This window comes from Schistocerca americana, chromosome X, assembly GCF_021461395.2.
Source record: "Schistocerca americana isolate TAMUIC-IGC-003095 chromosome X, iqSchAmer2.1, whole genome shotgun sequence".
In the NCBI taxonomy this organism is placed as follows: domain Eukaryota; kingdom Metazoa; phylum Arthropoda; class Insecta; order Orthoptera; family Acrididae; genus Schistocerca; species Schistocerca americana.
The window spans coordinates 795,008,635-795,031,936 of record NC_060130.1 but is presented as its reverse complement, the minus strand read 5'-3'; positions in this window follow the sequence as shown (position 1 = coordinate 795,031,936).

Below are 23,302 nucleotides of genomic sequence, written 5' to 3'. Positions count from 1 at the left end.
CGTAATTTTTGTTTGTCTGCAAGGCTTTGGCCATGTTTAGTTTGCTGTGAAGTTCCCTTTGCTTTCGCAGAAGTTTTCTAACTCGGTTGTTGTACCACGGTGGCTCTTTTCCATCTCTTACGATCTTGCTTGGCACATACTCATCTAACGCATATTGGACGATGGTTTTGAACTTTGTCCACTGATCCTCAACACTATCTGTACTTGAGACAAAACTTTTGTGTTGAGCCGTCAGGCACTCTGAAATCTGCTTTTTGTCACTTTTGCTAAACAGAAAAATCCTCCTACCTTTTTTAATATTTCTATTTACGGCTGAAATCATCGATGCAGTAACCGCTTTATGATCGCTGATTCCCTGTCCTGCGTTAACTGTTTCAAACAGTTCGGGTCTGTTTGTCACCAGAAGGCCTTATCGCTATAAACACGCCTCCCCCTTCATTGTCCAGCCTGTCTCTGCGGTATACATTCCAATCTGAGTTTAGGATTTCATTACTGTTTACGTCTGGTTTCAGCCAACTTTCTGTCCCTAGTACTATGTGGGCATTGTGACCGTTTATTAATAAGAGCAGTTCTGGGACCTTTCTATAGACGCTACTGCAGTTTACTATTAGCACATTAATATTGTTATCCCTGTTGCATTTTGCCTACTCCTACCTTGCCGCGTCTCAGGAGGCGTCTTGTCGGGCCTAGGGAGGGAATTCTCTAACCTAAAAAACCCACATGTGACCTCCACACGTACTCCGGTACCCTTGTAGCCCTTTCCTGCGTGTAGTGCACGCCTGACCTATTCAGTGGGACCCTACATTTCCCCACCCGATAGCGGAGGTCGAGAAATTTGCACCCCAGATCTCTGCAGAATCGTCTGAGCCTCTGGTTTAAGCCTTCTACTCGGCTCCAAACCAGAGGACCTCGATCGGTTCTGGGAACGATACTACAAATAGTTAGCTCTGATTCTACCCCGCGAGCGAGGCTTTCCGCCTTCACCAACTCCGCCAACCGCCTGTACGAACTGAGGATGATCTCTGAACCCACACGGCAGGAGTCATTGGTGCCGACATGAGCAAAAATTTGCAGTCGGGTGCACCCAGTGCTCTCTATCGCCGCCGACAGGGCCTCCTCCACATCTCGGATGAGACCCCCCGGCAAGCAGACAGAGTGAACACTGGCCTTCTTCCCCGACCTTTCCGCTATTTCCCTAAGGGGCTCCATCACCCGCCTAACGTTGGAGCTCCCAATAACTAATAAACCCCTCCCCCGTGTGCCTGCTCGGACCTTGCTGAAGGAGCGGCCACATGTCCACTCACAGGCAGAGCGGGCGATGCCACACGGCCAGCCTCCACATTTACCCTCCGCCTCGTGCGCCGCGAACGCCGCTGAACCCGCCACGCCCCTTGGGGAGATGGTGGCCCATCCGCACCCGGTACCCGCGAAGATGTCTCGACAGCAGGGACAGTGGGTGAAGCATGTAACACCTGGGGTGTACCATGCGACGCACCAGACTTCCCACTGCCGCTACACTCCGAGGCAGCAGCCTGTAGACGGCTGACCGCGGCCATCAACACGTTCAGCTGTTCGCGAACAGTGAGCAGCTCCTCCTGCGTCCGTACACAGCAGTCACACATCCTATCCGTCCTAAGAAATCAATTTACTGTAGAGAGTTAATCAACTTTTTACTAGACTGCTAATTCATTAAAGGCGGCTGATAGTTGACTAAACTGTGGTTACTAGACACTTCTTGTAGAAAACAATGAAAATAGCACTACATGTCTCTGGGCTGTATTGAAAACAAACACTAGCACTGCTGGCACTATGGTTGACTAAGGGGCTCTCTCTGGCAGTATTGAAAACAAACACGAAATCTATGAAACACTATTACTAGCACTCGACAATTAAAGCTTCCTAAAAGCAAAAACACACGGAAGAAGAAGTGACAAGTAAGAAAAATACAGTTAATACTTAAATTAACGTAGCTCACTGCACAGCAGAAGTGACGCTACGGTAGTTACGACGACACTGACTTCTGCTTTACTTGATGACTTTCCGTGAATTATTACGAACTGTGAACTTTCTGACAGGAAATCACGGATCCAGTCACACAAATAAGACGATAATCCAAAGGCACGCAATTTAATTAGACATTACTTTTGAGGAGCGGCGTGAAAAGTCTTCTGGAAATGTAAAAATAAAGAATCAGTTTCACGTCCCCTGTCGATAGCATTCATTACTTCCTGAGAACAAAGAGGTAGTTATGTTTCACAAGAACTATACTTTCTGAATCCGTGTTGACTATTTGTCTATAAATTATTGTCCTAGAGGTGATTCATAATGTTCGAGCACACCATATGTTCTAGAATCCTACTGCAAATCGACGTTAGTAACATGGTCCTTTAATGCAGCGGACTACTCCTATTTCCTTTCTTGGGTATTGATGTGACTTGTGCAACTTTCCAGTCTGTGGCTACGGATATTTCTACGAGCGAGTGGTTCTATATGACTGCTAAGTATGGAGCTATTGTATCGGCGTATACTGAAAGGAATCTGACTGGTAAATAATCTGAACCGGCAGCCTTGTCTTTCTTAAGTGTTTTATGCTGTTTCGATACACCGACGATATCAACTTCTAAGTAACTCAAGTTGGAATATTTACTTCGTCTTCTTTTGTGAAGGAATTTCATAAAACCGTTTCTGATAACTTTACTTCAATGACACTGTCATCAATAACATCGCCACTATTATGCACAATGAAAATATTGACTACGTCTTGCCACTGGTGTACTTTACATACGACCAGAAACCCTGGGTTTCCTAACAGAATTCGAGACAGAGTTTCGTTGTGAAAAGTACTAAAATCATCATGCACTGAAGTTCGCACTAAATTTAGAGCTTCTGTAAACTTCGCCAATCTTAAGGATTTTGCGTTTTTTATGTTTGGCATGCTTTTCTCGTTGATTCTGCAATAATGTTCTGACCTCTTTTGTGTATCATGGGGGATCAGTAGCATCTCTAATTAATTTTTTTGGTATATCTCTCTCTACTGCCGTCGATGTTATTTCTTTGAATTTAAACCACATCTGGTCTATGCTTAGATAGTCAGACTAGAAGAAGTGGAGACTGTCTCTTAGGAAGTTATCAAGCGAATTTTTATCTGCTTTTTTAAATAGATGTATTTTGGGTTTATTTTTGGGGTGATTTTGATGTTATGGTATTCCGTCTAGCTACAACAACCTGGTGGTCACTAATCCCTGTATCTGTCATGATGCTCCGTATTTGGTTAGGATTATTTGTTGCTAAGAAGTGAAGCCATTTACACTTCGTGTGGGCTCCTGTACTAGTTGTTCAGAATAATTGATAGGGCATTCACTACGATATCAGACGACGTTTTATGCCTACCATCGAGTATAAATGTGTATTTTCGCCAGCATATTGAGGGTTGGTTGAAATCACCACCAACTATAATTGTGTTAGATGGCTATCTATTTAAAATGATACTCAAGCTTACTTTAAACTGTTCAGCAACTGCATCATTAGGGTCGGTAAAAGGAACCGATTATTAATTTATTCTGGTTGTGAAATATAACCTCTATCTATAACTCACAGAACTAACGTCTTCAATTTCACTACAAGGTAAACTACTTCTGACAGCAATAAACACTCCAGCACATACTGTATTTAAAGATGGTATATGTTCCCGAAAGAACAGATACCATTGATGACCGTGCAGCTTCTCTAGATATTTGTCCATTCACTCATTACTCGCGCCAGACTAAGCCGACGAGTTCCGTAAGAGTTCAGGCATAGCGAATGCGCGTCAGCTTAGTCTGGCGCGAGTAATCAGTGAATGGGCAAATATCTGTTAGGAACGCTACGAATGTAGGTTGTGGACAGTTGGGAATAGCGGGCCTCACGGGAAGCGTGCAGGGGATAAGTCCCTGCAGTCACACTATCCTCTGCGCCCTTAGAGGCTCAGATGGATAGAGCGTCTGCCGTGTAAGCAGGAGATCCTGGGTTCAAGTACCGGTCGGGGCACACATTTTCAGCTGTCCCCATTGATGTACTGTATATCAACGATACCTGTCGGCAGCTAAGGGTTTCGATTTAATTATCATACAAACTGTATTTAATCTATCTTTTCTGAATACGGTTAGGCCCTTTATAAAATTTTTGGCTGAACTTTTTTCCAGCTTTATCAGCCCTCCGTACCTATAGCAATTTAAGCTTCAATGCTTTCTATTAGCGCTTTGAGCTCTGGATCTTTCCCAGCACAGCTACGACAGTTTGCGACTATAGTATTGATTGTTTCTATGTCTAATGTCCTCCTGTGTTCGTCCTGCACCTTTGATACTGAAGCCCTGTTCCGACAGCCTCTAACGTAAAAAACCGCCCAGCCCCTTCCACACAGCCCCCGCTACTCGTATAATCGCTTCGTGTTTGTAGTGGGCTCCTGACCTATTTAGCAGAACACGGAAACTCACCAGCCTATGGCGCTAGTCGAGGAATCTGCAACCTACACGGTCGCAGAACCGTCTGAGACTATGATTCAAAGGCTCCACTCGGCTCTGTACCAAACGACCATAGTCGGTTTGTCGACGATGGTAAAGATGATGAGCTCCGCCTTCATGTCGCACTCAAAACTGGCAGGCTTTACTACTTCAGCTAGCCGCCCGAAACCACAGAGAATATCTTTCGATCCAAAGCACACACGTCGTTAGTAGCAACATGAGCCATCACCTGCAGTTCGCTGCACCCTATGCTCTTCATGGCATCCAGAAGCACCCGTTCCACATCTGGAATGACCCCTCCCGGTACGAATGCATAATGCACACTGGATTCCTTCCCTGCCTTCGCAGCCATTTCCCTACGGGGCCCCATTACGCGCCTAACGTTGGAGCTCCCAACCCTCTGTGAATGCCCTGACATAGCAGGCCGAGAGGATTCGTCTGTAACAGAGAGAGCGACTTCATGTGACTCAGGGACTTCGTCAGCCACAGGTAGCACCCGAAACCTGCTCGTTGGACGGACCTGGAAGACCTGGGGAGGCGTCCTGATCGTAAAACTCAGGCTTGCAGTTGGTAGCAATTCGCCATTCCCAACAATGTGGTATGTCATTGTAGGGTGTAAAACAGAACATCTTGTACTTAATTTGTATGTGACATGCCACAGGAGACCTTTTAATTGTAATTGTAGATAAACTATAAATTATGACCTCATTTGAATAAAATATAGAGTAGTAAAATTTACGATGGTTTAGTAACAATGTAGCATTCTCCCCCCTTTAGTGTTCTACAGTTAAATAGCACCCTGTACTTTTAATTCGATAATCCACTTCCTCTCCTCAAACACATATCACGTTGTAACATTCACATAAAAACTACGTTGTTAAAAAGGTAACACAAAATTTACTTTGAGTTTTCCTATGATGCAAGTACCCGGAGCATCACAACTCGTACACTTGCTGGAGTTGACAGTAAATATGGTGTGGAGGGTAGAAGATATATTATGGGGGCATGGAACAAGGAAAGAGAGAGAGAGAGAGAGAGAGACGAAGAGACCAGTGCCTTCACAACATAACGTCGGCGCAGACAAGAGTGGAATTCACTGCCTGCGCGTTCCTGTAGAATGGAACAGTAGAAGCGCCTCAGATGGCAGGCCACGGAGCAACGACCCCCTCGCAACCGGATATAGCGTTTCCTTTGCACTCGACTAGAATGAGGAGGACAGAACACTGCTACGGAATCTCGTACAGTGGCCAGAGTTGTTTTCCTAGCGCATCTCTCTCTGTTGACGGATTTGCCCGCAAGTTAGGAGCGTAAAGTTCCGGACGTTGCTGCAACGGCTAGCGACGCTGCGTTTTGCGCAACGGCACCGAGATGGCAGTCTAGTCTCCACAACCGCGCCAATATTCCCCGCGGTCGTTTTTCTAACGACCTTGACTGTGCTGTATTTTTGGCACCCGACACTGTTCCATCAACACTGTTTATGTAATTTTTAGCGCTGTTTGGCACTATTTCTTAAAAATGTTGCTCTGGCCTTGTTTTCCGCTTAATGAAATATTCGCATGTCCAGATTCGAAATTATGATCGACAAGTTTTCAAAGTGGTTCAAATGGCTCTGAGCACTGTCGGACTTAACAGCTGAGGTCATCAGTCCCCTAGACTTAGAACTACTTAAACCTAACTATCCTAAGGACATCACACACATCCATGCCCGAGGCAGGATTCGAACCTGCGACTGCAGTAGCAGCGCGCTTCCGGACTGAAGCGCCTAGAACCGCTCGGCCACAGCGGCCGGCCGACAAGTTTTAAAAGACGTAAAAATTTGACTCTCTCGGATAGAGGAGGGGGTTGACACCGTCCATCTTAAAGGCTCTGAGTTCGATGAGATATTCATGCTCTTGTGAAGCACATGAAACTTTTCTCCTTTCCTACAAATTTCAAAACGGCTGTCCGCAAAGAACGACCAACAAAGGAGGAGCAGTAAACAGATTTTTAGTTTCTTAGGTGAGAGGAAAACGCTACCTGCAGGAATTAAGTATGTCATATTACGATGAGCTATACAGTGGGAGCCATAACTCTACCGAGAAATTTTCGGAGTTAACAGTATGAACCAAAACAAGACAAAAAGGTCCAGTAAACATGGGCTCTAAAGTGCGTACTCTAAGAGGTATGAGAGACACATTTCGTCTGCTGAACAAGAGCTCAAAGCTCTTAAGATATGCATTTTAGAGCCGGTGTTTAATGGACCCTTTTTTTCTTGTTTTGGTCCATACTATCCCTTTAGAAAACATGAAAAGTAAAGAGTTTGCGGCTATGGTAGAAGAGATGTGTTTCGCAGTACCTTAGATCAACAAGTATTCGTAGCTATTGAGGTATGGATTTCAGAGCCTATGTTTACTAGACTTTTTTCTTGTTTTGGTTCTCACTACCATCTCTGAATGTTTGTCGGTGGAATTTTTGTTCACCCTCTACATTTCAACGGAAATGATTGTTGTAATGTGTGCCGGCCGCGGTGGTCTCGCGGTTCTAGGCGCGCAGTCCGGAACTGTGCGACTGCTACGGTCGCAGGTTCGAATCCTGCCTCGGGCATGGATGTGTGTGATGTCCTTAGGTTAGTTAGGGTTAAGTAGTTCTAAGTTCTAGGGGACTAATGACCTCAGCAGTTGAGTCCCATAATGCTCAGAGCCATTTGAACCATTTTTGTTGTAATGTGTTGCGTTCTTCAATGTAACAAGGTGGATGGACGCTCTAGAAAACATCGAACACTATAGAAGGATTGAAACAGAAATATACGAGGGCATGCTGAAAAGCAATTTCTCCAAATTCTTTTAAGTGTAAACCCTTAAAGGTTTTTGAATAAAAACAAACGTTATTAACATTCTACATCTATATTCTTCATTTCCATATACACTCCTGGAAATGGAAAAAAGAACACATTGACACCGGTGTGTCAGACCCACCATACTTGCTCCGGACACTGCGAGAGGGCTGTACAAGCAATGATCACACGCACGGCACAGCGGACACACCAGGAACCGCGGTGTTGGCCGTCGAATGGCGCTAGCTGCGCAGCATTTGTGCACCGCCGCCGTCAGTGTCAGCCAGTTTGCCGTGGCATACGGAGCTCCATCGCAGTCTTTAACACTGGTAGCATGCCGCGACAGCGTGGACGTGAACCGTATGTGCAGTTGACGGACTTTGAGCGAGGGCGTATAGTGGGCATGCGGGAGGCCGGGTGGACGTACCGCCGAATTGCTCAACACGTGGGGCGTGAGGTCTCCACAGTACATCGATGTTGTCGCCAGTGGTCGGCGGAAGGTGCACGTGCCCGTCGACCTAGGACCGGACCGCAGCGACGCACGGATGCACGCCAAGACCGTAGGATCCTACGCAGTGCCGTAGGGGACCGCACCGCCACTTCCCAGCAAATTAGGGACACTGTTGCTCCTGGGGTATCGGCGAGGACCATTCGCAACCGTCTCCATGAAGCTGGGCTGCGGTCCCGCACACCGTTAGGCCGTCTTCCGCTCACGCCCCAACATCGTGCAGCCCGCCTCCAGTGGTGTCGCGACAGGCGTGAATGGAGGGACGAATGGAGACGTGTCGTCTTCAGCGATGAGAGTCGCTTCTGCCTTGGTGCCAATGATGGTCGTATGCGTGTTTGGCGCCGTGCAGGTGAGCGCCACAATCAGGACTGCATACGACCGAGGCACACAGGGCCAACACCCGGCATCATGGTGTGGGGAGCGATCTCCTACACTGGCCGTACACCACTGGTGATCGTCGAGGGGACACTGAATAGTGCACGGTACATCCAAACCGTCATCGAACCCATCGTTCTACCATTCCTAGACCGGCAAGGGAACTTGCTGTTCCAACAGGACAATGCACGTCCGCATGTATCCCGTGCCACCCAACGTGCTCTAGAAGGTGTAAGTCAACTACCCTGGCCAGCAAGATCTCCGGATCTGTCCCCCATTGAGCATGTTTGGGACTGGATGAAGCGTCGTCTCACGCGGTCTGCACGTCCAGCACGAACGCTGGTCCAACTGAGGCGCCAGGTGGAAATGGCATGGCAAGCCGTTCCACAGGACTACATCCAGCGTCTCTACGATCGTCTCCATGGGAGAATAGCAGCCTGCATTGCTGCGAAAGGTGGATATACACCGTACTAGTGCCGACATTGTGCATGCTCTGTTGCCTGTGTCTATGTGCCTGTGGTTCTGTCAGTGTGATCATGTGATGTATCTGACCCCAGGAATGTGTCAATAAAGTTCCCCCTTCCTGGGACAATGAATTCACGGTGTTCTTATTTCAATTTCCAGGAGTGTATTTATTTCTCAACGTAGTCACCCTGGGGATGAATACATTTCTCCCAACGAGAGACGACTTTGTGGATACCGTCGGTGTAGAATGTTTCACTTTGTTGACCGATTCGCAACTCGACTCTGCTTGCAGCACTTCGTCGCTATCAAAGTGATTCTTCGAAGGTGTTCTTTAAGTTTAGGAAACAGATGAAAATCGGATGGGGCCAATTCGGGACTATATGGAGGATGATCGATGATAGTGAACCCAGGACGTGGGATTCTTGCAGATGTCTGAGCGGTAGTGTATGACCTGGCATACATGCTGAAGTAGAGGGTGCTCCGTGTATGGACGAACTCTTCGAGTTCATGAAACTCGATTATAGCACGCAGTTTCTCACGCACCGACACTTACGTTACACACCACGATGTTTCACGCTACAATTCGGAACCCTCTATCGGCTGCGGGTTGCAACTTGTGAAGCTAGAAAGTCGACCGAGTAAATATATGCTTGACGTGTCATACCTCAATCGATACTGAGAACAGAATAAAATAAGTCGGAGACATTGCTTTTCCACACGTCCTCGTATTTCTTTACAGTATAATCATTATAAAGTATACTTAACTTTGTGTCCTGTAGTCAGTCTCCCTCTCCCTCTCCCTCTCCCTGTCCCTCTCCCTCTCCCTCTCCCTTTCCGTTCCACTGGTCTTGATTATCAATTTAGTGCCGTGCCGTGCCGCTCTGACTTCACTGTAGTCCGTACGCTCGGTATGATCAGACAGCAGTCTGATGAAAATCTGAAGACAAGCTAAGGCGGACACTGATCGTGGCGGCTTAAAAAAGATGCGCGGATCAACCAGAATTGCAGGCAGTGAGGAGATGCGAATTCGTCGTTCTCTCGTGGCGTGCATAGCGCCACCTTGCGGCGTCTGGCGAGCCTTCTCTAGCAGCGGACCGATTATAATGTTTCTGCTGCACAGACGAGAGTGGCGCGTGACGTGCTGAGATTGATCGAAGAAGGCACCGCCGATACCGCATGTTGATTTCTACACTGAAGAACCAAAGAAACTGGTACACCTACCTAATATCGTGTAGGGCCCCAGCGAGCACGCAGAAGTGCCGCAACACGACGTGGCATGGACTCAACTAATGTTTGGAGTAGTGCTGGAGGGAACTAACACCATGAATCCTGCAGAGCTGTCCATGAATCCGTAAGAGTATGAGAGGGTGCGAACCTCTTCTGGATAGCGCGTTGCAAGGCATCCCAGATATGTTTAATAATGTTCGTGTCTGGGGAGTTCGGTGGCCAGCGGAAGTGTTTGAACTCAGAAGAATGTTCCTGGGTCCATTCTGTTGCAATTTTGGACGTGTGGGGTGTCACATTGTCCTGCTGGAATTGTCCAAGTCCGTCGGAATGCAAAATGGACATGAATGGATGCAGGTGATCAGGCAGGATGCTTACGTATGTGGCACCTGTCACAATCGTATCTAGACGTATCAGGGGTCCCACATCAGTGCAACTGCACACGCCCCACACAAGTATAGACCCTCCACCAGCTTGAACAGTCCCCTGCTGACATACAGGGTCCAAGGATTCAAGAGATTTTCTCCATACCCGTACACGTCCATCCGCTCAGTACAATTTGAAACGAGACTCGTCAGACCAGCCAACATGTTTCCAGTCATCAACAGTGCAATGACGGTATTGACGGGCCCAGGCGATGGGTAAAGCTTTGTGTCGTGCAGTCATCAAGGGTACACGAGTGGGCCTGCGGCTCCGAAAGCCCATATCGATTATGTTTCGTTGAAGGGTTCGCACGCTGACACTTGTCGATGACGTGGCACTGAAATCTACAGCAATTTGTGGAAGTGTTGCACTTCTGTCACGGTGCACGATTCTCTTCATTCGTCGATGATCCTGTTCTTGCAGGATCTTTTTCCGGTGGCAGATGTTGGAGATTTGATGTTTTACCGGATTCCTGATATTCATGGTACATTCGTGAAATGCTCGTACGGGACAACCCCCTCTTCATCACTACCTCGGAGATTCTTTGTCCCATCGCTCGTGCGCCGACTATAACACCACGTTCAAACTCACTTGCAAAAACATCCTTTCCATAAACAGTCGACGGACTCCACGTGTCCCCACTGGAAGCATCCAGGGGATTGAAGTCAGGTGAAGGCAGAGGCCACAAAACAGAACGTCCACGACCGACCAATTTCTCATCACTCATTTTTCCCAAAATGCGCAGATGTACCATCAAGCTGGAACCACAACCTCTGCCGAACATGAAGTGGAATATCCTCTAGGGCTTCAGACCTGTTGTTAGAGAGAAATTCATGATACCTTCGCTCGGTCAACCAATAACCAATACGGCAACATGTAGGGGGTCCGAGATACTATCACCCAGTATTACAGCCTATACGTTGATGCTAAAGCGGACTTGACATCCACGATTGCCGTTGACGTGTATCCGTTGTGCATATTGAAGATACTCTCAAGAGGGACCAAAGCTTCATCAGATCATATCATAATATTTTTTAAGTCGTCGTTGGTTTCCTGTTGATGTTGAAACCATCCGTAAAACTGTATCTGCAGGAAGTGGTCTTCAGGATACTGGTGTTGCGTTAACGATTAATGATAGTAGTACAGCCCTTCATTGTGTAACACGTCAACGACTATATGTTGCGAGACATACAGTTAGTTACCTTGCAACCTTAGGTGGACTTCGCTGAAGTTCTTCTAGAATGACTTCTTCGTTAACTGGAGCACGGTTAGTCGGTGGATGACCGCTATTCGATGATGGCGGAAGGAGAGTATCTGTCTCTCGAAGTAGAAGATCTGGAAGACGAAACAATTTTATCTTGGTGACGTCGACCAGGATACCTAGCAGCAACTTCACTCCTGTTATCAGATGCACCAAGGACCAAAAACATGTCGGCGTATTCGGTATTAGAGGGTGCCATTCTACTGTTCACGCTGTTTCACTTGAAACACAAAAATAGTATACGATATGCGAACAACTATATACTGGAGAACGTTGACTGTGCGTTACTTTGCTAGCCACTACTCCCTACCTGACGAAAAATGCACGTAAACATTTCATTCTTTGAAGTGCGGCGTTGTCCCCAGTGCGCATCAGTCCTCTAAGAAGTTTCTTTCACTGACGTCTTCAAACGCGAAACTTTAAGTAGCAGCGCCTTTCTCGACTAAGTGAACTGTGTAAAGATTTTCATAACAATTTGGGAGTACTTTTGAAAAAACAGACTGCTGATGAACAATTAATGATTTGCAAAAGGAGTCACATAGCTTATCATGTGCCAATAAGTATTCAGCTCTGTGTGTGATTCACGATTTGTGGACATACAGCGTTTGCTCTGCATTATTCCACCCAACACTCCCATCCATGAGACGCGTAAGATGCCACTCATACCGTTTCCAGAGGTTTCTCCAAATTCGAAAACATGTTCTAAGGTACAAAATGGTCATGTACCTGAAAATAAACATTCTATTCGATTTTGAAAGTGCTAAATCGAGAAAATAGTGTCAATATTATAGTTAATCGTTTATCTGGTACATTATTACTCCACTACACACCAGTAATCAGTAACTGAAACCAAATTAAGCAGGAGTATTATCAAAAGCCAGGTACAAGTTAAATACCTTTTGAAATAGAAGCTATTGGAAACTAAAACCAATTTGCATTTTCAAGAGAGGAAAAATTATTAAGACGTTAAAGTCATTTCATTTGCAAGTATCACTTGTTCCATGATAAAAGACCTACTGTTTGAAAGTAGAAGATGGTGCACGACCGATGAAGTAAGGCGTAACTGTCCACATGTCATTAATATTTTTAAAAATAAATTTATTCACCTTAAAATCCTGTGTCTGAGAAATTAACAATCTCTTCAAAATAGCTTTAATATATTATACAGCTCTTAAATATGTAGAACGCGAAATATTTACAAATGCTGCGTGAAACACAGTGTCGTGTCTAACAACAAGAAAACCCCTACAAAATGGCAGAAACTGCTTATGACGGTCCTTGTGCGCATTCCTTCATGTGACTGTACAATAAAATCAGTCACTAGGCTGAAGTACCGATTAAAAAGCGCCATTTGTTCCTAGGTACACTGTCCCCTACGTACAGAACCCTCCCCTACTAATTCGTAGAATGAGTGCCAGGTGAGTATTCTGGAAACTGGGTTTGAATGTAGCTAACAGCAGTGTGAAACGTTACACTTGACTATATGATTTGCATGATTACAAGCAAGAGACCAAGAATAAGTGGCTTAAATTATTTTAATTTGGAGGTAGGGATGTTACTTAAGAAAAGGGAATCATTACTGAAAATGGAGTGGAAAATATGGAAGGATGATGCACGTAGACCTGGAATTGTACTCTCGAACTCTAATATTCCAACGTAAAAACTGTAGCAGCTGTACTAACTGGACAGTACGACTACTCGTTATTGAATGAAGACACTTGCCGTACGTGTATTTCCAAACTGCCTTTGTTTGACAGTTCTGTTGGCGACTTTTCTGTACTGGCACTAACCAAGGAATGGAGTCCGTGTGCACTGAATATATAGGGTGCACTCTAAATTTACCGTTACAGACTTCTAGGACTTTTTGAGGGACTGAGTAGACAATATTCTGAATTGGAACCCATGTCCAGAAACGTATCTTTCCCATGCTACAGCCGTACAGACGTTTGAAAACATGTTTGCAACGTAGTTATGCAACAGGATAGTCATGCTGGTGGCGGGGGCGCTTAAGTCGGATCAGTTGATGTCATTTGACGTCTGTCCTACCTCTCTGATTTATTTCGAGCCTCGTTCATGTGTCTGTGAGTCTTAGAGCAACGAGTTTGAGTGCACATTTGCAGAATACACTGACATAATCCTTCTGTACGGGGAAGCTCACGGCAATGGAAGAGCTGCTAATCGCCTTTATCAAGATCGTTATCCATAACGTTCGACTCCTTCGCATACCCTTTTCGCCACAATTACGCAACTGCTTCGAGAAAGGGGCGTGTCTTTGGTGCTCCAAGGAGACGCGGCACACTTTAATTGGAAGAGGCTGCAGTGTAAACAACAGCACTTGTGAAAACTAATCAAATTTCCTTTTTTTCTTCCGTTATTAATGAGTGGAGTCGTAAAACAAGTGATGTACTGGGAAACGCCTAATAAATTACTTGTGGAACTGGTCGCGTTATCAACATATTTTCAAATGGCTGTAGCACGGAAACTGTACTTTTCCGGACATGGATTCAAATATTATCTACATACGTCTAGGGCTGTAAAGCGCATACTTTAAGAGATATGAGCACTTATTCATCTTCAATACTATGAAACATGTCTCTTCTACTGCTACCTCTTTGCTTTTCATATTTGGGAGTAGGTAGTATCGACCAAAACAGGAAAAAAATTTCTAGTAAACTTAGGTTCTAAAATGCACACCTTAAAAGCTGTGAGCACTTGTTCCGTAGAAGAGAGATGATTCACGCTGGCGAAGATAATCAAGTTGTCATAACTCTTTAAGTATCCAGTTTAGGCCCCATGTTTAACAGACATTTTTACTTATGTCTGTACAAGGAAACTGTCCCTAAAATTGTCTTTTTTTTTTTTTTTTTTTTTTTTGACAGCCTGTATATATAGGACGATTCAGCTGCCTCTGTGCCCCTGTGCGACACGCAATGCCTTAAAAAACCACGCGCGAGATTCACTCACTCCCTACGCATAAACTTTTAGTTCCTTAGAAAAAATGAACAGAACCTTTCTGTAGGAAATTTAATGCAGCTAAGTTTTGTACTGGGATATTTTTTTTCTGAAGCCACGGTTTTCGAGTTATTCAAGAAAATCGCATTGAAGGTCAAAACTACAGCCTCTAGGGAAAACGTATGTCACTACAAAATTTAGCTGCATTAAAGTTCTTACAAAAAGGTCCTGTTCATTTTTCTGCAGGACTAACAGTTGCCGCGCGGGGTGGCCGCATGGTCTAGACGCCTTGTCACGGTTCGCGCGGCTTCCCCCGTCGAAGGTTCGAGTGCTCCCTCGGGCATGAGCGTGTGTGTTGTCCTTAGCGTACGTTAGTTTAAGTTAGTTTAATTAGTGTATAAGCCTAGGTACCTATGACCTCAGCTGTTTGGTCCCACAGACTAAAACAAAAAGTAAAAAAGAGAGATGGCGCACAGCGAGGGAGAGAATATGAAAATCGTGCGCGTGGTATTTGAGGCGTTGAGGGTTGCATGAAACCTGTAAGGGGGGGGGGGGGGCAGTGGAATCACTCTGTTTATATTAATGAGCCAAAACATTATGACCATAACACACTGCGGGACTAAATGCTGCCTGTTGGCGCTGCACGCTTGTGACGAGATAAGGAAAGCATGTAAGCCGGGCAGAGACGAATGGCGAACCACTCTAACGAAGATACAAGACGAAAATGGGCAAATCCACTAATTTAAGGGATTTTGCCAAAGTCAAATTGTTACGGCCCAGCTTCTGGCAACGAGCACCATGGAAACAGCAAAACTGGTCGGCTTCTGACGTGCTGTTGTCGTGAACATTTATGAAAAGTGGTTAAAGCACTGTGCAACTACGAGTAGGTGACAAAGGGTTGTACGTCTTTGTCTCATCATAGAACATTGATGTCGGAGGCTTGCCCACTCTGTAAAACCGGGTAGGTGGCGATCTGTGAAAAATCTGGTGATAGAGGACAACGCTGTGTATTGGAGCACACCGTTCAACGCAGGTAGCTGAACATGGCCAACGCGACAGACGACCCCTATGTATTCTCATGTTGACGCAACGACAGCGTTAGTTACGATTACAGTAGGCACAAGATCATAGGAACCGAGCGAGGGGGCGCAGTGGTTGCACACTGGACTCGCATTCGGAAGGACGACGGTTCAATCCCGCGTCCGGCCATCCTGATTTAGGTTTTCCGTGATTTCCCTAAATCACTGCAGGCAAATGCCGGGATGGTTCCTCTGAAAGGGCACGGCCGACTTCCTTCCCCATCCTTCCCTAATCCGATGAGACCGATGACCACGCTGTCTGGTCTCCTTCCCCAAACCAACCAACCAAGATCATAGAAACTGGCGCGTTAATCAGTAGAAACTTGCCAGCGCTTGTTTCAACTCCACGGTCATAGTCGCATCATCCAGACGAATAGCTGCTCGAAACATGTACCACGAAACGGAGACACGAGGGCAGGGCAGTATTGTGCTGTGGCGGACATTCACCAGGGTTATCGTGGGCTCTGTGACAGAAATCGAAGGCACCATGACAGCTGTGGACTACCTGAACATTCAGCAGACCACCTACATGCTTCATTTCTCATCTGGTGGCGATGGCATATTCCAGCACGATAATGGATTGCGTCAAAAGGCCACAATCATGGTGTTGTGGTTTGAGGAGTATGATCATGAACTCACGTCGATGTCTTGACCACCAAATTCGAATGATTTGAACCCGATGGAAAAGATGGGACGCCTTAGCGCTCCAGCTCCGAGTCTACAAACCAGTGGTTCGTAATTTATGGGGATCAGATGGGCCACTAAGCATCCACTACGTAGAACAGTACGAAACTCCTAGCTCTATGTTTAGCCAAGAAAGTGGACGAGGGAAGATTGAGTATGAAAACTGCAACGTTGGCCGAACAGTGTAGTGTTTCTCGCACACCTGGTCATCAGCGTAAAAGAGTTTAGAGACGGCCATGTACTAATGCATGTCTCAAACACACAGTGTCACGAATTCATCAGAGAGATGGGTAAATCATGCTTTGGGCCAGTGTCACTTGTGAATGTCTAGAGCCTCTCATCACCTACCATCCATCCCTACCCTCAACATTACTGGGAAGCGTTCGTCTTTCAAATAAATGTACGAATACACTCGTGATCAATTTTCTCCAAGAGACCGTACTCAAACGAATGGAATGGCCTGTGCTATATGCTGTTATGAATCCGACTGATCATGCCTGGGAAAAGTTGAAACCTGCAGTGCATCGTCGCAAGAACACTGGATGAGAGGTTGTTGTTGTTGTGGTCTTCAGTCCTGAGACTGGTTTGATGCAGCTCTCCATGCTACTCTATCCTGTGCAAGCTTCTTCATCTCCCAGTGCTTACTGCAACCCACATCCTTCTGAATTTGCTTAAGGTATTCATCTCTAGGTCTCCCTCTACGATTTTCACCCTCCACGCTGCCCTCCAATGCTAAACTTGTGATCCCTTGATGCCCCAGAACATGTCCTACTAACCGGTCCCTTCTTTTTGTTAAGTTGTGCCACATACTCCTCTTTTCCCCAATTCTATTCAATACTTCATCATTAGTTATGTGATCTACCCATCTAATCTTCAGTATTCTTCTGTAGCACCACATTTCGAAAGCTTCTATTCTCTTCTTGTTTAAACTATTTATCGTCCATGTTTCACTTCCATACATGGCTACACTCCATACAAATACTTTCAGAAACGACTTCCTGACACTTAAATCTATACTCGATAATAACAAATTTCTCTTCCTCAGAAACGCATTCCTTGCCATTGTCAGTCTACATTTTATATCCTCTCTACTTCGACCATCATCAGTTATTTTGTTCCCCAAATAGCAAAACTCCTTTACTACTTTAAGTGTCTCATTTCCTAATCTAATTCCCTCAGCATCACCCGATTTAATTCGACTACATTCCATTATCCTCGTTTTGCTTTTGTTGATGTTCATCTTATACCCTCCTTTCAAGACACTGTCCATTCCGTTCAACTGCTCTTCCAAGTTCTTTGCTGTCTCTGATAGAATTACAATGTCATCGGCGAACCTCAAAGTTTTTATTTCTTCTCCATGGATTTTATTACCTACTCAGAATTTTTCTTTTTTTTCTTTACTGCTTGCTCAATATACAGATTGAATAACATCGGGGAGAGGCTACAACCCTGTCTCACTCCCTTCCCAACCACTGCCTCCCTTTCATGTCCCTCGACTCTTATAACTACCATCTGGTTTCTGTACAAATTGTAAATAACCTTTCGCTACCTGTATTTTACCCCTGCCACCTTTAGAATTTGTAAGAGAGTATTCCAGTTAACATTGTCAAAAGCTTTCTCTAAGTCTACAAATGCTAGAAACGTAGGTTTGCCTTTCCTTAATCTTTCTTCTAAGATAAGCCGTAGGGTCAGTATTGCCTCACGTGCTCCAACATTTCTATGGAATCCGAACTGATCTTCCCCGAGGTCAGCTTCTACTAGTTTTTCCTTTCGTCTGTAAAGAATTCGTGTTAGTATTTTGCAGCTGTGACTTATTAAACTGATAGTTCGGTAATTTTCACATCTGTCAACTCGTGCTTTCTTTGGGATTGGTATTATTATATTCTTCTTGAAGTCTGAGGGTATTTTGCCTGTCTCATACATCTTGCTCACCAGATGGTAGAGTTTTGTCAGGGCTGGCTCTCTCAAGTCCGTCAGTAGTTCTAATGGAATGTTGTCTACTCCCGGGGCCCTGTTTCGACTCAGGTCTCTCAGTGCCCTGTCAAACTCTTCACGCAGTATCGTGTCTCCCATTTCATCTTCATCTACATCCTATTCCATTTCCATAATATTGTCCTCAAGTACAGCGCCCTTGTATAGACCCTCTATATACTCCTTCCACCTTTCTGCTTTCCCTTCTTTGCTTAGAACTGGGTTTCCATCTGAGCTCTTGATATTCATACAAGTGGTTCTCTTTTCTCCAAAGGTCTTTAATTTTCCTGTAGGCAGTATCTATCTTGCCCCTAGTGAGATAAGCCTCTACATCCTTACATTTGTCCTCTAGCCATCCCTGCTTAGCCATTTTGCACTTCCTGTCTATGTCATTTTTTAGACGTCTGTATTCCTTTTTGCTTGCTTCATTTACTGCATTTTTATATTTCTTCTGTTACCCAAGGAGTTCTGCTAGCCCTCGTCTTTTTACCTACTTGATCCTCTGCTGCCTTCACTACTTCATCCCTCAGAGCTACCCATTCTTCTTCTACTGTACTTCTTTCCCCCATTCCTGTCAGTTGTTCCCTTATGCTCTCCCTGAAACTCTGTACAACCTCTGGTTCTTTCAGTTTATCCAGGTCCAATATCCTTAAATTCCCACCTTTTTTTTTAGATTAAAACTGAAGAAACTGCAAAAAAGGTGGGGAGAAGGTGGGATGAGAGGAGGTCCGCCATTTAGGAGTGGGACAGGTTTGGGCATCAACGTCTCGATCCTACTGTGGACAAAATGTCAAGGAAGGTCAAAGCATGATACAATGCACGGAGTGGACCAGCATGGTTTTCAAGATTTCTATTTCAGAGGTGTACTGGTTGGTTACAATTAAAGTGCAGTTATCCACAGAGTTTCAGTGTGGGCTCCAGTTAACGTATGGCACCGAAACTTGGTGATTATAATGCGTTAATCCAGAACCGATTTACTCTGGAAAAAAATTAGTTCCAACTTTGGGCACCAGGCGCATATCTGGCGCTGTGAAAGCAAAGAAAACGTACACAGATATTTCAGTTTCTAATGTATTAGGAATGGGACTTGGGCAGAAACGGGCAAATTGTGAGAAAGGCATAATGTTGATTTTATCATTAACCACCGCTTACACAGTTGTTCCATATGAGTACTGGAGACGTCGACGGGATGCTGTATGCGTAAAACGAAGTGACCAAAAGTTGCTCACAGCAGTTCCGTTCAATCTGAGTAACGGGTTCCAGTATAATGTCCTTCAGATCAGCTACAGACCCAACGTGTCCCTGGTAAACGCGTTCTTTCAGGTATCCCAGAGCCAAAAGTCACAAGGATTCAGATCAGGTGATCTTGCAGGCCATGCGTCTGGAAAACCTCTTGAGGTAAAATATTCGTAGAAGTTTGCATTAAGCGGATTTTTCACGGAGCGTGCAACATGAGGCGTTGCCACATTTTGCAACAAAACGGTGGTTTCCACACAGTTGCGCTCTTCCAAGACAGAGATCACGTGCCGTACAAGGAGGTCTTGATAACGTGCAGACGTCACAGTACACCTCTGAGTGAACAAAGAAGAACGGGCCGAGAATAAAGGTGCTTGTGAATCCAAACCATACAGTCACATACTGCGAGCGCAATGGGTCTTTGCGCACAAAACGCGGTTGGATCTTGTACGGGTACCAGTGTAAAACAGACAGCAAAATTTTCTACACTGTTGACCGTGGGATGGACTACTCTCATGGCACTGCATCAGCACTGTCACTACCTCGAGCACGTGCTGCATAGTCAGATACAGCAATACTAATCTCGTCTGTAGCTTCCACCAGGATAGGACGCCTTCCTCTTCCAACTGCCACACCCAGCTTATTAGTATTTTCGAATTTCATTATCATCTTCTTTAAGCCATTTAATGCATCGGACTTCTGCACGAACCTTTCAGTCGGCGATACTCTGTCAATTGCAGGACTGTAATTGATTGCGTTCACATCAAACTCTTTCGCTAAAAGTACACGGTCTCTCTTTCGACTGCCACACCGTTTACTCACGTTGTGGTGCGTCAAATGACAGCGTGTCCGTGGACGTGGTCCCAGTTCAACTTAGCAGCGGTTAGGCGTGGACGTCTGTTACCGTACCGCAGGCGGGGCTGAGCGCGAGGAGTTGTTTACTTCCTAACTGTTTGACTCGTTAGGCACACGATATAAATACGGCGCTGTCCTATAGACAGTCAATCAAAATCGCTTTTCAACAGGATCACGCCAGAGCACGCCCATATGAGGTTAAACGAGTCTACGCCTGGATACCTGGGACATCGTGACCACCCACTTCCCAACTACGGCCAGCGTCGTTTACATCAAGATGACAAACGATGAGCTGTGCGCAGCCGAGGTGAACAAATTCGCAATCTCACATAAGTTCAAACATTCCAATGATCACATCGGGGCTGTTATAGTGGACCACGCAGGCCTGGGCTTGCACGCACTTGGATTCTTTGAATGCCCCTTTGAGGTGCCGGCTGACGTCCTGACTGCGGCATTCCGATCATACGGAAACGTGATCTTTCATGTGGTCAAAAATGGCAGACTTTTGAGACTTCTAAGGTGTACAACGGTGTCTGCTAAATAAAAAACCGGTTAACACAGTAAATTAATACTGTAGAACAAAACCAAACTATCGCTTTTCATTTATTATATTATTGTTCTACCAATAACCGACGGAAGATTCAGTTAACATAGAAAGTTGATGAGTTAAAGATCTGAATTTAAATCGTCGTAGAACGGAAACGGTACGTTTCCAGAAATGGGTTACTATTCATAATACCCTACTGGCAATCAAAACTTCTACACCACGAACATGACGTACTACAGACGCGAAATTTAACCGACAGGAAGAAGATGCTGTGATATGCAAATGATTAGCTTTTCAGAGCATTCACACAAAGTTGGCGCCGGTGGCGACACATACAACGTGCTGACATGAGGAAAGTTTCCAACCGATTTCTCATACACAAACAGCAGTTGACCAGCGTTGCCTGGTGAAACATTGTTGTGATGCCTCGTGTAAGGGGGAGAAATGCGTACCATCACGTTTCTAACTTTGATATAGGTCGGATTGTAGCCTATCGCGATTGCGGTTTATCGTATCGCGACATTGCTACTCGCGTTGGTCGACATCCAATGACTGTTAACAGAATATGGAATCGGTGGGTTCAGGAGGGTAATACGGAACGCCGTGCTGGATCCCAACGGCCTCGTATCACTAGCAGTCGAGATGACAGGCATCTTATCCGCATGGCTGTAACGGATCGTGCAGCCACGTCTCGATCCCTGAGTCAACAGATGGGGACGTTTGCAAGACAACAACCATCTGCACCAACAGTTCGACGACGTTTGCAGCAGCTTGGACTATCAGCTCGGAGACCATGGCTGCGGTTACCCTTGACGCTGCATCACAGACAGGAGCGCCTGCGATGGTGTACTCAGCGAGGAACCTGGGTGCCCGAATGGCAAAACGTCATTTTTTCGGATGAATCCAGGTTCTGTTTACAGCATCATGATGGTCGCATCCGTGTTTGGCGACATTGCCATGAACGCTCATTGGAAGCGTGTATTCGTCATCGCCATACTGGCGTATCTCTCAGCATAATGGTATGCGGCAGTTTGAACAGTGGACGTTATATTTCAGATGTGTTACGACCCGTGGCTCTACCCTTCATTCGATCCCTGCGAAACCCTACATTTCAGCAGGATAATGCATGACCGCTTGTTGCAGGTCTTGTACGGGCCTTTCTGGATGCATAAAATGTTCGACTGCTGCTCTGGCCAGCACATTCTCCAGATTTCTCACCAATTGAAAACGTCTGGTCAATAGTGGCCCAGCAACTGGCTCGTCACAATACGCCAGTCACTACTCTTGATGAACTGTGGTATCGCGTTGAAGCTGCATGGGCAGCTGTACCCGTACACGCCATCCAAGCTCTGTTCGACTCAATGCCAAAGCGTATCAAGGCCGTTATTACGGCCAGAGGTGGTTGTTCTCGTTACTGATTTCTCAGGATCTATGCACCCAAATTGCGTGAAAATGTAATCACATGTCAGTTCTAGTATAATATACACTCCTGGAAATTGAAATAAGAACACCGTGAATTCATTGTCCCAGGAAGGGGAAACTTTATTGACACATTCCTGGGGTCAGATACATCACATGATCACACTGACAGAACCACAAGCACATAGACACAGGCAACAGAGCATGCACAATGTCGGCACTAGTACAGCGTATATGCACCTTTCGCAGCAATGCAGGCTGCTATTCTCCCATGGAGACGATCGTAGAGATGCTGGATGTAGTCCTGTGGAACGGCTTGCCATGCCATTTCCACCTGGCGCCTCAGTTGGACCAGCGTTCGTGCTGGACGTGCAGACCGCGTGAGACGACGCTTCATCCAGTCCCAAACATGCTCAATGGGGGACAGATCCGGAGATCTTGCTGGCCAGGGTAGTTGACTTACACCTTCTAGAGCACGTTGGGTGGCACGGAATACATGCGGACGTGCATTGTCCTGTTGGAACAGCAAGTTCCCTTGCCGGTCTAGGAATGGTAGAACGATGCGTTCGATGACGGTTTGGATGTACCGTGCACTATTCAGTGTCCCCTCGACGATCACCAGTGGTGTACGGCCAGTGTAGGAGATCGCTCCCCACACCATGATGCCGGGTGTTGGCCCTGTGTGCCTCGGTCGTATGCAGTCCTGATTGTGGCGCTCACCTGCACGGCGCCAAACACGCATACGACCATCATTGGCACCAAGGCAGAAGCGACTCTCATCGCTGAAGACGACACGTCTCCATTCGTCCCTCCATACACGCCTGTCACGACACCACTGGAGGCGGGCTGCACCATGTTGGGGCGTGAGCGGAAGACGGCCTAACGGTGTGCGGGACCGTAGCCCAGCTTCATGGAGACGGTTGCGAATGGTCCTCGCCGATACCCCAGGAGCAACAGTGTCCCTAATTTGCTGGGAAGTGGCGGTGCGGTCC